Source organism: Ursus maritimus, unplaced genomic scaffold (assembly GCF_017311325.1).
Source record: "Ursus maritimus isolate PB19 unplaced genomic scaffold, ASM1731132v1 scaffold_5, whole genome shotgun sequence".
Classification (NCBI taxonomy): Eukaryota; Metazoa; Chordata; class Mammalia; order Carnivora; family Ursidae; genus Ursus; species Ursus maritimus.
In genome coordinates, this window is record NW_024426663.1 from 17,413,601 (window position 1) to 17,424,147 (window position 10,547).

The following is a 10,547-nucleotide window of genomic DNA, read 5'->3' on the forward strand; positions in this document are numbered from 1 at the left end:
AAAAGCACTGCAGAAGAAAGTTTTCCAGAAATACACAAACAGGGGCGCCTGGGTGGCACAGCGGATAAGCGTCTGCCTTCGGCTCAGGGCGTGATCCCGGTGTTCTGGGATCGAGCCCCACATCAGGCTCCTCCCCTATGAGCCTGCTTCTTCCTCTCCCACTCCACCTGCTTGTGTTCCCTCTCTCAGTGGCTGTCTCTGTCTCTGTCAAATAAATAAAATCTTAAAAAAAAAAAAGAAATACACAAACAAGTGTATAACATTATACATATATTTCCTTACCTTTTTATTATAACCATTGTTTCTTAATCTGATACTATAATGTCTCCCCCTTAACCCAGTTGAAGGAGAATGAATCTTTTTAAGGCAGATTGAATTATACTTGAACTAGAACTCATCTTTTCCTTAGTTCTAGAGCTTTTTATTATTGCCATGGAAAACTTTGATAAAGGGCTTTCCAGTAGCATTGCTCACCTTTCTGGTTATATAGTTTGAGTTTTCCTCATTAGCATTAGTAATTAGCACTATGAAGACTAAAAAGCCATTATAGTTTTCTATCATTATGATAACTATCATCATTGTTTTAATATAATTATTAAATAATTGAGAGAGGCGGTGGTTCTCAAACTTTAGTGTGCTACTGCATTTAAGAATGTTAATGTAGGTATTAGAAACCACACCATGGAAAATTCTGCTACAACATCTGCAATAATTTGCCAAAATATTATTTTTTATAAGTATATTGGGAAATTATTCATTTTACCAGTTCAATTTTAATATTTCTGTTCCCCTGAACTATTCAATTATATATAATACTAATATAATAATATATATATAATACTAATATAATAATTAGATATGCAATAAATTTGCCGTTCAGTAAATTTGAGGCAACAATAGCATATAAAACATGGTGCCTCATCTCTACTTTTAAGGAAATAATTTATCCTACACATGTTCTTATACTATGAGTAGGACCTTGTCTTACACATTTGGGGTGCCATAATGAATAATACAGACTCTCTGTTGCCAAGACAATTATTGATTAGACATAATTTGTTTATATTGTCTTTATCATCTAATTAAGTATGTCAAATATACCATATTATAAAATGTGCAAGGTTTTCCAAAACATACCTTCCACATACACATATATGGACTTCTAGGTATATGTATCTAGAACTTCCTTTGTAAAGGCAGGAATCAGATTAGTTTTGTTCACCCCTGAGTCTCTTTGACCTAACAAAACATAAAAAAAGTGAATACATATTTGTCTAATGGGTATTAGGGTATGCAAAGTGAAATAAAATGGATTTCCTCAGAAAAAAAATGCACCCAATTAATAAAAGCCTAATAAGATATGTTTCCAAATAAAGATAAGAGCCCTTTTGTTTTTGGAGGGGCGTATCTTTACCAATACACCCCTTATATCGATTAAATCACATCTGCTTTTGGGAATTGAGAATGTTAATGCTATATCCATATACCATTGATGAAATCTACCATTCCTGATTGTGGACTTCTGTGAGAAAAACTTAGACATGAAGTTTTCATGTTATTCATAAAACTCTTGAATTTGCTTGACAATGTAAAGATTACAATGGCTGCATCCTGGGAAGGACAGCCTTCCAGAGTGGGATATTCTTTGTAAAGTTTTCCATTTGAGAGGACAGTGATAACCTCTAAAGGGAGGGATGAATGTATTGTTCTGTGAAGTGTCACAGGAGGAGAAAAGATTACTAATTTCGTTATCTCGCAACCATACATTTCTTGGTTTATGTAGAATTCATATGTGTCCTATAACAGCCCCCTACTTAGATAGCAAATGTTTCTGGAAATCACAAAATATAGAAAGAACTACACTTTTTTTCCCCTGTAGTTCTAAAACAAGCCTAGTTTAGATTCTGCGATCTCTATGGTCAAGAAGTTCCATCCACTAGTTTCATGAGATACAATTATCTTCCCCCTTAATGTGAGCCTTACTTTGGGATGTGAAGTGAGGAGAAAGCTCCAAATGATTAGTAATATAGGAATCCCACCAACAACCTCATGTCCATTTTCATATGTATTAATTTTCATTGCAAAGAACCAAAGAGCAGGAACTATAATCACAGGAGCGTGGTTCTCTTTCTATTTATTTCTGAGAATTCACTGAAATATGTGGACTCTGCAAAAATCAAGTTAAGTGTCCATGACATACATAACATTTTATTCACAGGGGTACTCTGACTCCATGTCACTTAGCCAAGGACCTTTACCAGGAGACAGATAAGAGAAGAAATCTTGAGATAGATCTCATCTATCCACTTGAAAGACCAAGGAAATAATGGGATTGATTACAGCTCAGTAAGAAACAGGGCCTTAGAAGAAACAGATGGTATGCTCAAACTGATCAATTGAAGAGATTTTAACAAAGGGATTATTTAAGATGTGGTGTGCAGAATTTTGGAAAACTAACAAGTGATAGTGAAATACTCTGGGGTTTGAAAAAGAAGGGGTTGGGGACCTAGGAGGCCTTCACCAAAGCAGCCTGATGGGACAAGGGAAAGGTTACCTCTACACAGAGAGGATAGCTTTATGGAGAGGGTCAGTGCATGGCACCTGTGGCCTTCAGTAAGGGTGCAGCCAATCCATAATGACCTGAGAAGAGGGATTCGGGAATAAATGTCTTCATTCATCCATTTTATTCCTTTCCTTTGTGTTGTCTCTGTCTGATTAGCTGAATCCACCCAAAAACCAAGGGAGAAGGAGCTGGTCAATTGTGTCTGCACAGGTCAGCGTCTGGGGCAAATTTTAAGAAGGAAAGGATAGAGGGTAGACCTGGAGAACCTAACTGAAAATATACAGCACATAGTGCTTCTCAAAGTATCTTTAATGGAATACTAGTTCTGTGAAATGAGTAACAGTGAAAATGGTTCAGGATCAAATCAGTTTGGGAAGTTCCACAGAATGTAACCCACATGTCTCTACACTGTGTGCAAGGCCCTGACAGAGCCATGACAAATAAGAGGTCTCTGCCTTCCTGAACCTTACAGTTTACTGAAAGAGAAACAATAAATGTACAAATAAACAAAGGACTGCATAACTCAGTGTTATGTAGTGACCAGTGTTATGAAGAGTAATAAAAGTTTCTTTTTGATGGGATGTATATTAAATATTCTTTCAAAAAGGAAATATGGATTTAATAAAAATGTCTACTGGCTTAATTATGAGCCCTTCAAACTGAGACATTTTTTTTTTAATAATGATTTTTTATTATATTATGTTAGTCACCATACAGTACATCCCCGGTTTTCGATGTAAGGCTCGATGATTCATTAGTTGTGTATAACACCCAGTGCACCATGCAATATGTGCCCTCCTTACTACCCATCACCGGTCTATCCCATTCCCCCACCTCCCTCCCCTCTGTAGCCCCAAACTGAGACATTTTTAATAGTTTAAAGTACATTGCTTCACTTCAATTGGAAAAACATAAAGTAGATATTAACTAATTTGGGAACTTAATAGGAGTCATGTTAATAAGAGTAAGCTGTAATCTCAAGCACAGATGACAAAGGGAAAAATATATAAAATGAAAACATGGAAAATGGGTAAGTGAAAATTTTAAGCCATAAGTGAGAGTAAATAGAAAAGTGTAAACTTCATTTTAATTTGAACTAGAGTTCAAATTTTGTTTATTGCTAGAATCTTACGTACCTAGTATCTTTAGAATTGATCATAAAACTAAGCTGGAATAGTTTCAAATCTTTTTATGTATTTTCTTCCTCTTTTACTTTGCGTATCATATGTTATCTCTGTGCTTTCTTAACTTTCCTCTAAAGTGACCATACATTACTCAGTTTATATCCTGTCTGGCCCTATCTTGTGCCCTGTGGGGTTTTTCAGAGATGCCTTGCAAGTTAAATTATATAATAAGAACTATTATTTAGTAATAATTATAGGAACGAAAAACAAGAAAAAAAATCCGACTTTTACATGGAATTGCTTTGTGTTAGGTAGTGTCATAAGTGCTCACATGGACTATCTCTTTAGTGCTCACAACAACCTAATTCTGTGGGTACTGTTTTAATTCCCATTCAATAGATTAGAAAACTGAGGCATTAAGTGTTTGAGTAACTTGTCCAGTGATACACAGCTAGGAGGTGGTAGAGCGAGGAGATCCAACCCCAGAGCTTGGACTTTTAAATTATTTATGGAATAGTTTAAATAATGTTCACCTACCTTATTTTTCCTTCTCTTTCCCTATGTTCATCTGTTTTGTTTCTTAAATTCCACCTATGAGTGAAATCATAGGATATTTGTCTTTCTCTGACTTATTTCACTTAGCATAATATATTCCAGTTCCAGCCACATTGTTATAAATGGCAAGACATCATTCTTTTAGATTGCCAAATAATATTCCACCGTGTGTGTGTGTGTGTGTGTGTGTGTGTGTGTGTGTGTGTGTATACCACATCTTCTTTATCCATTCATCAGTCGATGGACATTTGGGCATCCATAATTTGGCTACTGTTGATAGTGCTGCTATAAACATTGGGGTGCGTGTGCTTCTCTGATTCAGCATTTTTGTTTCCTTTGGATAAATACCTAGTGGTGCAATTGCTTGGGTCATAGGGCAGTTCAATTTTTAACTTTTTGAGGACACTCCCTGCTGTTTTTCAGAGTGGCTGCACCAGTTTGCATTCCAACCAATAGAGTGAGAGTGTTCCCTTTTCTCTGCATCCTCGCCAACATCTGCTGTTTCCTGAGCTATTCATTTTAGCCATTCCTAAATCTGATTAATCACATCTAACTAGATAAGAGTTTTTGTCACATCAGCTTCAAGATTAGAAAATTGTAAATTATAAAAAATATATCAGTGTCCAGTGTGTTAGAAAAAAAGGGGGGGGGATATGTGTTTAAGCGAGAGACATAAAGAAGCAGTTAAAGTTTCAAAGAGAAGGACCACATATAGATGACGTAAATATTGAGTCCATAGGAAGAGGAAGGTAGAAATGTTATATTCAACAGGATTGAGAGGCGATTGTGGGATAAGTTACACTGCAACATTTTAAGTGAAGGCAGCGCTATGTTTTTTATATCTTATGCTATGACATTTACAGAAAAATAAAAATTTTAGTGGCGTACTAGTATTTTTATATAAAATAAATACAAAAGCCTAGTTAAGACATAAAAATTCCATGTACCACCAGAGATGTGGGAGGCATATTTAATTCATGTACTTTCAAATATGAGCACCATGGGGACATTTTTATCTGAGAGTATTTTTACTCTATGATACATAAGTTTATATGTACCCTATGGTGGCTATGTCAGCCAATTTAAAAAATAATTACCTCACTTTTAAGTTTCAATACTTTTTCACTTAATTAGGCCATTAAAATTAAAAGGTTTCTATAGAACTAAAAAAAACCTTTAATAATACTTAGAGTATATGTAGATAGCTTTCACCCATTTAAATATGTTTACTATTGACTATTCTAAAAAGTCATGAAAAATACTTTGCCATGAAAGTATTAATAGTGTTATCTATAAAGTTAGTTTAACCAGAATAAGTTAAAAATCAGATTTTCCCCCCAAGGGCTATGTTTCTGTAACAAAGGCAGTGTGCTTTCAAGTATTTTCAGATAAATAATATATAATGTAAATAGTAGAGAAATCAATGAAGGTAGACTATATAGATATTAAGATGAAATGTCATAGTGTTGACAGAATGGAGGTAGTTCTTATACTATGATAACTGAGCTATTACTATAACTCAGAACTAAGGTTCTGACTATTAAAAAAAAATAAAACACTTATTTGCTAAAAATGACTTTACTAATATCCTCCTCATGTTTGAATTAATTACAGTGATTAATTTTAATATACAGGCAACTTAAAAGCATCTGAAAAACCCACTCATTGTCCAAAGAAAACATACATCTCACTGAGTTGTTTATTCTTGATGAGAGTAAAAGTTAAGTAATTGAAATATTCACTCCATTCCTCTCAGTATGGCTCATGAGAACCACTGTGCCATAAGAGGAATGATATTTTTGACTTCTTTAAAATTGGGGGAAGCTGTCTGGACTGGATAGGGTTATGGAACACATAAAACTTTTCTCCTGGGCTTTAGGATACATAGAACAAACCAAAGAAAATTGGATCAGTCTAGAAAATCAATTGGACAATTCAAACTCAGTTGCCCTTTTCCCTAACAGAAATAATTTCCCCGTGAAGTATCTGGTGATGCAGCCTTCTTTATCTTTACAAAATATTTCAATTGTCCCTATAGATCATACTGTTGTTTTTTTTTTCTGAGGACTAATGACACTTTCCTGAATCTCTCTTAAAGGAATACTGCTTTGTATGCAAGACATACCATAATGGATAGTTCTAGAGACATTTTTGGGGGCTGAAAACTACCTCTGTCATTTATTATCTGTCTAGTCTTGTACAAATTACATAACCTCTCTGAGATTCTTTGTCCTCATTTGAAATTATATTACTTATGCTCACTTTGAAGGATTATTGGGAAAAGTAAATGATGTAATATAAATTATGATTATGTAAGAGTAACCCATACTAGCTTCTCAAATAGTAATTTGTATACTTATTACTATGATTTTTCGATATCTCTTCTACCAGAATGAAATATGAAGACAGGTCCACATTTTATTTTTTCTTTGTCATTTCCCATAGATCCTAGCGCAAAGCCTGTATAAAATGGCAATCATTAAATGCATATTGCATGAATGTATAAGTGGGTGAATAGTAGACTAAAGATGTCCAAGTTTTGCCTCACGTCACCATTCTTAGGGAGATTTTTGTTGCAGGCCTGAGTGAGAGGAGGGTCAAGTAGGCAAAACACGGCCATTGTTCTGCGGGATTCTGGGTTGTTGTAGGTACTCAAAGCACTGTGAACACTAGTCCTGTGAAAAAGGCACCTGCTTTAACTGATTCCATTGGCTTTATAAAACTGTGCATCACGTTACAGTGTGCTAAGAATGTAAAATACAAACAAAACTAATATGCACAAAAGTTTAAAAACTCTTTTCCCCCAAAACTTTCGTTGAGGAAAGAATACTTATTTGACTACCTCTTGAATTCCAGGGAGACTCTTATAGAAAACTAATTTGTGATTAAAATTATCACCGTATTGAATATTTCTTACAATAGTAATTAAAACTAGTCAAAACGTACCCCGTCAACTCAAGTAATATGAAAATATGTGTGCACCTGGGGAAAGAACACCAAAGGAATATTAAAAAATGAATATACCTAGGACGCCTGGGTGGCTCAGCCAGTTAAGTCTCTGCCTTAGGTTCGGGTCATGATCTTAGGGTCCTGAGATGGAGTCCCACGTTGGGCTCCTTGCTCAGCAAGGAGCCGCTTCTCTCTCTGACTGCTCTGTCTGCTCTGCCTGCCACTCCCCCAGCTTGTGTTCCCTCTCTCGCTCTCCCTGACACATAAGTAAATAAAATCATTAAAAATAAATAAATAATAAAAAATGAATATACCATCATGGATAATACAGATATTTTTCCACACTTTTTCATGGACTTATGTCTCATACAAGGCACAAGTGACAGAGGGAAGGGAAAGAGAGTTCTCAAATAAAAGCACTTGTGACACACAGATGATAATGTCCTAAATGGAACCTTGAGACTAAAATGTAAATTTGCAGATGAAGCACATTCCAAAGTGAGGTGGTCGTCCAAAAGGCAAATAATTTCAAAGGAAGAATTCCAGAATCAGTAGAAAAAACATAAATTTCTCACCTATTTCGAGAGTGCTAAAACATAGGTAATGGAGATCACCAAAATAACAAGAAGAAGGTTTCTTAAGAGAGAACTGTGCAAGGAGTCTCAACCCACCTCAGTGGTTTGAGTACAATTGAGGAACCAAACTGGTTAGATGTTAGCTATTTCAAACTGTGGTAGCAGAGTAAAAAAAAAAAAAAAAAAAAACATGTTTTGAGAAATAACTGCATTGCCAGAACTTCTGAGAACAGTGGAAGAGTGGCTTTTCTCTTCAAGGTAAGAAGATCATTCTTGAAAGCTGTCTAAAATAACCTCCAGGGAGGGGTAAGAGCACCTCAGGGGAAGGAAGTTAGAGATAGACTCCCTGATGCCAAGGGCTTCAGGTGGTGACCCACAGAACAGAGTTACATTTATTCACTGGAGGGAATTTCACATGAAAGCAGCGGAAAAGGCACTTCAGTATACCCAAAGCCTGGGCCCTAGAAGAGTCTGCTTTAAAAATTTTCCAAGTCCAGAAAGGACTTATACTGGATAACCACCAGAGTACCATTCAAGTAAGAAATTTCATACTGTTTTATTTTTATTCTCGTCCCTCCGCCAACCCTGAAGGGATTAGCTCAATGAAAGAGAAGGATCAGCCTCTGAGTAGGGAAAGAGAGGTCCCTAAACCAACACCCTTATATTCCCTGATTGGAGCCCACAGCACCCTGAGTTTGGGAAGGGAAAGCCATAACTTACAAATAAGTTTGGAGGTTTGATTTTTACAGAACACTGGAAATTTTAAATACTGAACTGTCGTTTGATTTAATGACTAAACTGTGACTCTAAGGACTTAAGTTACTGGAGCATGATGACAGAAGTCATGGAATCTGCCTAAGATTCTATCCAGCATCAGGGAAAGGCTCAACTTCACTGAGAAAATTTACAGTATGGTGGAAACAAAACTAAAGTTCCCTATATTGTACATCTTAGAAGCATCCTTGTTGATAAAATAGTGTACTACTTCGTTTTGATGAAAGTTTGAATGTTTATATCACTAACAAAGGTTTTGATCATATACCACTTTTGTTACATGATGAATGTTTTCTTTATTCTCAGTTAGGTTTGTGGTAAATTCAGAGCTCTGTTTATTTAGTTTTGCATGTATATAACCTGACATAATATCATACAAAAACCAAAATTGTGCAACTTTCTGGGCTTTTTGACCTACCAGTGATTTGACAAAAGTGTTCTCGGGAATAATACTATAGGTCCAGCTAATGGATAAAATACTGTGTCTTAAGCAGATTTTTTCTTATTTTAAAAATTAAAGCCTTTTGTATGGAAGCATTTCTAATCTTAGATTTAGAAGTGGGTTTTGTGGATTAAGAAAAATCTCTAAAACAATGTAAGAATTCTGTTAACAGCAAAAAATATACGAAAATACTTAAATATAGCAAATAGAAATATTAATGGTTTAAAGATGTATTTATTTGAGGGGGGAGAGGATGGGGGAGGGGCAAAGGGAGAGAATGAGAATCTCAAGCAGACTCCTCACTGAACACAGAGCCTTGCATAGGGTTCGATCCACAACTGAGATCACGACCTGAGCTAAAATCAAGAAGTCAGAGGCTCAACCGAGCTACCCAGGTGCCCCTAGAAATACTAATTTTTTTACTTTGTACTTAGTCAACCTATCTTTTAATAGAGACACAGTCTTTCCTCCCTTACATAGGATAGCATTGTATAACTTAGTAAAGAATTATCACATTTTTTAGAGTCTTGCCATCTATCATAGTTGCCCCACTTCTATGAATTCAATGCCTTCAAGAGTCACTTAATCCTTGGGGTTACTCTCCGGGCACATGTAATTTATGAACTACTCTTGAAATACGATACTGAATTTAAGAATATTGAATTTTTCTCTTTGATATACCATATATTTGATGAATTTCAAGCGTATAATCAGTGGAAAGATATTGATGTGTGGGTCCCCGAGGAAAAGCACATTTAAAAAAAAAAAGATATGTCTTTAATAAGTAAATAAATAACTTGGAAGAGGAAAAATAATCTTAGGAAGCTATGCTTAACTAAGGAAGAGACATTTCTAATCTAGTCAGGAAACAAACCATAAAAGGAATATTAGACTTATTGCATGTTTGTGAGTGGGCATGACTGGGGAGTTCAGAACAACTGTCTGCATCCTGACTGCAAGGGAAGCTCTGACTTGTATGCTGGGGAGAAAGATGCACTCATCTGAGCCTGCATGGCATTGAAAAGCGTGACAAAACAGACCTTGGTTGAGGAGTTACCTTCATTCCTGGAGGTGACCACTTTTCAGGTGCGTCAGTAGACGTGCAGTACAGTTCCTAAGGCAGAAGTATCGTGGATGGCAGAAGCTACCGCAGCAAAGTGGAAAGCCTGACCTTTGAAGCTTGGTGGTGACAGTACCCATGGCAGCAGCATTATCATCAGGCCAGTTCTGCAGCATGGTTTTGCATGTCATTCCTAGAAGCTTAGTCTCAAATATCTTTCTCCAGCTCCCCAGTGATTGCTTGAGCCATTAATTAGGTGACCATATACTTTGTCATCAACCAGGACACTTCTGAGAGTGAACGTGAGAATGAAAACAATTATGCATTATCCCTAAAGCAAAAGCCTTAAAAACAAGACTAATGTAAGTTGTATAGTTATTCTATGTATTCATCTTTAGTAAATCAAGTTTTTGCTTAAAGACACCAGAGTGAATTCATTTTATATAATGAAGAATCTTCAACAAAACTAAAATAAACTTAAATACATTCATGCTATAAAAAATAC